At 39.4% G+C, this 4,544-nt stretch overlaps 1 non-coding gene across 1 annotated transcript; it reads right to left on the reverse strand.

Annotated features, from left to right (window-relative positions):
• Window positions 1–2,575: 2,575 nt before the first annotated feature.
• On the reverse strand, window positions 2,576–2,681 carry LOC120108290. The gene has a single exon (XR_005509704.1). It is a non-coding gene; the product is annotated as a small nucleolar RNA R71 (small nucleolar RNA).
• Window positions 2,682–4,544: the final 1,863 nt, after the last annotated feature.

Below are 4,544 nucleotides of genomic sequence, written 5' to 3' on the forward strand. Positions count from 1 at the left end.
TGTCTTTTTTTTTCTTTTCTTCTTTTTTTTTTTTACAACTTCAGTCTCCTCTTTTTATGTTTTCCTTTCAATAATAGAACCAACAGCAATATCAACAAAGATGAAGCACGAAAAGAAATGGTAGAGAATAGAAATGAAATGGTTATGGATGAAATGATATCAAACGATGCAAAAGGATGAAAAAAATATAAATGAGAGAATATAAAAGCAAATAAGGGATAGGTAACCTGATTGGAAACCTTGGCTCTGATACCAAATGATGCAAACCTCAACGAACCTGCCGTGAGACCCAACAACAAAAGTTTGGAAAATCAATTCCCAGATCGTCCAAAAAGGTTAAAAGGAAAGGAATATAGACCCCGTTGCTATAAAGAGAAAGAAACCTATATTATCAAAGGATTAGGAATATTGACCCCGTGACTATAGAGAGTCAGAAACCAATATTATCAAGGGTTGGAGGTTCAAGTGGTTGTACTTGAAACTACCGTAAGTTCTACACAAGAACAATAGAGAGAAAATTCTCACAAAAAGATTATATTTCGGAATTGCTTGATTACAAGTGAAAACACCAAGTATTTATAGGCAAAACAAGCCTTGGGTGCATTGAACCAACTAGAAAAAACATTAAATGAAAGTTGGTGAAGATGAAAGGAATACTACTTAAAGTCTTGGCATCAATTAATTAACCTTGGGAAGTTGCAGCAAAACTCCCAACCATTTTGACTAGGTTCATCCTTCATTTGCAAGCCTCAAAAATGTCCTTCAGCCTTCCAAAAGCCTATGATAAATGCACCATAAAGAGGAGTCCGAATTTGAAAGGATTAGACTCTTCTTTTCCATGTTTAAATAATTAATTGCGCTGGATATTGTCGAAATGGACTTGCCACATATTAACCATCTTCAAGTCCAAATCTTCATGTGGACTAGAACCTTCTCCTTGGGCTTGAGTTAATAAAGTTTGGACAGCTTCTTGAAGTTTCTTGGCCCGAGCTCTTGTGATTGGCTCAATTGGAATCTCCACATCATCTTGAGCATCTTCTTTGTCCTTGTCAAAGTCCTTGAGCTGAATCATATCAGGAATGGCTTAAATAGCCTGAGTGAACAGTAATAAAGTAAGAAAAGAGAGGCTCCATTCAAAGCTAAAGGGATTTCCACCAACCAAAAGCTCTCTAGAGTGATTACACGAAAAAGAAGGAAGAAGTGCATTAAAGTCGACTCTCCAACTGTCTTCCTCACATTCAAGGCTCTCCTCCTGACAGCAAGTCTACATCAAATTCAAGAGGAGTCAAAGAGTTTGAAAAGCCCCTTCCTCCATCTCCAAAATCAGTTTGAGGGCTTCTTACTCTTCCTTGCTTAAATTGTTTAAATACGCTTTTGAGAAGCTTCCTTTTTGTTTGTGTCAAACTATTTGTTACTTACTTGATTCAATCAAGGGATTGATTGATTGAATCAAGGGTGTTAAGGTTTGTTGGTGAGCCAAGGTTAAAACCAACGGTGTAAGGGTTTGATTGTGATCCCGAGAAAACAATCAGGTGGTTCTAGTTGGTGTGCCTGTGAAAACCGACCGAGTTCATTGTGATCTCGTAAAACAACAAGTTGGGTTGTGAACTTGTAAAACAACCGGCTGTAATCCGAGGGATTATAGTGAACTCCCAAGTGAGGCTTGGGAAGTGGACGTAGGAGCAAGGGTTAGCTCCGAACCACTATAAAATTGCTTGTGTTTGTGATTGTTTCATTGTCTCTTCCTTTCCCTTCATCCACTACATATAGCAACTAATTAATCCACTCGCAAAAGTTTTGATTAGTTACTCACAAAGTCTTTTAATTGCAATAATTATTTTAAAACCCAATTCACCCCTCCTCTTGGGTTGTCTATCTGGGCAACAAGTGGGACATTTGCGAACGCATCGTGACCCCTCCACTTACCTGGGAGCTTACTTGGTCAACTCGGTTCATTAGACCGGATTGGAGGCTTAGGTGCCCTCTTCAAACCAGTTAGGAGCTGTCTAGTGATTTTGGAACAAATACAAGGATTGATGTATTTTTCTTTTATTGCATGCTTGACTGATCAAGTACCAGTGTATGCAAGGGAGTCGTTCTAGAGTACGTGACCTATTACCTTTTGACCCCGAAATAGAATGGACCCTTAGAAATATTCGAGCTGAGATCAGAACAATAGAATCATTCCCACCTTTTGAGATGGCTGAAGAACAACCCAAACTCCTGAGGGAGTACTTTACTCCCACTATTTACACTTCCCCATCTTGCATTCGATTACCTAAAGTAGCAGCTGTACAATATGAAATAAAGTCTAGTGTGATCCAAATGCTCCCATCTTTTTATGGGCTCACCAACGAAGACCCATATAAACACTTAGATGAATTTCTTGAGATTTGCACCACTGTCAAGATTCAGAATTTTACTGATGATGCTCTAAAACTTAGATTATTCCCCTTCTCCTTTAAGGATAGAGCCAAGAAATGGCTGAATTCTTTAGAAGCCAATTCGATTCGTTCCTGGGATCAAATGCAACAAGAATTTCTTAAAAAATACTTTTCCATAGGAAGAACGAACCAGTTTAGACGTGCCATTACAAGCTTCTCCCAAACCGAGGAAGAAGAATTTCATGAAACTTGGGAGAGATTTCGGGACTTAATCCGTAAATGCCTACATCATCAAATACCTAAATGGCAGCTAGTGCAATGTTTCTATGACGGATTGACTGAACGAAACCGTCAGATGATCAATACTGCATGTGGGGGGACTTTTATGCTTCAAAATGAGCATGAAGCATGGCAATTATTTGAAAATCTTAATGAAACCTCCCTCCACCATACTTCCTGTTCTCGTCAAGCACCTCCGAGTTCTCAAAGAAAAGGGACCATTTGTGAAATAAGTCATTCTATGGACCTGTCTAGCAAGGTAGATGCATTGTCCCATAAGATTGACCAACTGATGATAAGTGGGCATTTCATTAACTCTTCTCAAGCACAAGTGTGTACTATCTGTTCTAGCCCATCCCACCCTATTCATGAGTGCCCCTCAGCACCCCAATTCCCCGAACTTGTGCAAGAACACATCAATGCTGCTCAAACACAGCCAAGACTGGGTAATGACCCATTTTCTAATACATATAATCCAGGATGGCGGAATCATCCAAACTTTTCTTGGAAGCAGCAAGCTTCGAATACTGCCCAACCTTACTCCCAAAATTTTCAAACCTCACAAAATATTCATCCCTATCGTCCCTCGACTCAATTTCAACACACTCCTCCTCCACCCCAAAGAAACACAACTTTTGAGGAGAAAGTGTTGAATGCCCTTCAAGGTTTGGAAACCATTACACAATTTGTGCACTCTCACACGCAATCAATCGCCAAGCTAGAATCCCAAATGGGGCAACTAGCTAATGCACTGAACAAACGAGAGGAAGGAAAGCTTCCAAGCCAACCACTAAGTAATCCTAGGAGACAATACATGGCTCAAGAAAATCAACTAAATACAATTCATCATGAACTACCCTAAGGAGTGGACGTGTAGTAGACAATAAAATTGGGAAGGATAACAATAAGGAAGGTGAAGAAGAGGATAAAAATGTGTCAAATGAAAATCTAAAAACTTCTTCTTCTTCTTCAGTTAGTCCACCTTCTACCAAAACTCACATCCCAAAGGCCCCATTTCCTGAAGCTCTTAATTCACCCTCTCCCTTTGGCAAAAAAGGAACTTCACTAGAGGAGATGATGGAGGTTTTCAAACAAGTTAAAATCAACCTTCCGCTTCTTGATGCTATTCGACAAGTTCCCTTCTATGCCAAATTTCTCAAAGATCTTTGTACCTAAAAGCGAAAATCTAGGACACATGTGCCTAGAAAGGTCTTCCTAACTAAGCAAGTGAGTTCTACTCTCCAACACAACACTCCTCCGAAATTCAAAGATCCTGGTGCTCCCACCATCTCCTGTGTCTTAGGAAATAATTTCCTTGATCGAGCACTCTTAGATCTAGGGGCAAGTGTCAACCTTTTACCTTATTCAGTTTATGAGAAACTTGGGTTAGGTGAGTTAAAACCAACCTCGGTATTCCTTCAATTGGCTGATCGATCTGTAAAAACACCACGTGGGATAATTGAATATGTTCTTGTCAAGGTAGACAAATTCTATTTTTCAGTAGATTTCATTGTCCTTGATATGGAACATGAACCTAATCCTAAGAAATAAATCCCCGTGATCCTTAGGCGGCCCTTTTTAGCAACAGCCAATGCGTGCATCAATTGTAGAACAGGGATAATGAACATATCATTTGAGAACATGAAGGTAAAATTAAATGTGTTCAATGCGGACGACCAACCCGCGAGGAAAGTTGAGTGTTTTATGATAGACAAAATAGATGAACTCATAGAACGAGATGCAAAAACTACCTCACTGTGTCTGGCTGAAGACAATAAACTTAGCGCTTGTTGGGAGGCAACCCAATTCTTTTAGATTTTTTTTTTAACATTGAGGACAATGTTAGGTTTAGGTTTGGGGGTATTCATCTTGATTTTTATC

Source organism: Phoenix dactylifera, unplaced genomic scaffold (genome assembly GCF_009389715.1).
Source record: "Phoenix dactylifera cultivar Barhee BC4 unplaced genomic scaffold, palm_55x_up_171113_PBpolish2nd_filt_p 001259F, whole genome shotgun sequence".
Classification (NCBI taxonomy): domain Eukaryota; kingdom Viridiplantae; phylum Streptophyta; class Magnoliopsida; order Arecales; family Arecaceae; genus Phoenix; species Phoenix dactylifera.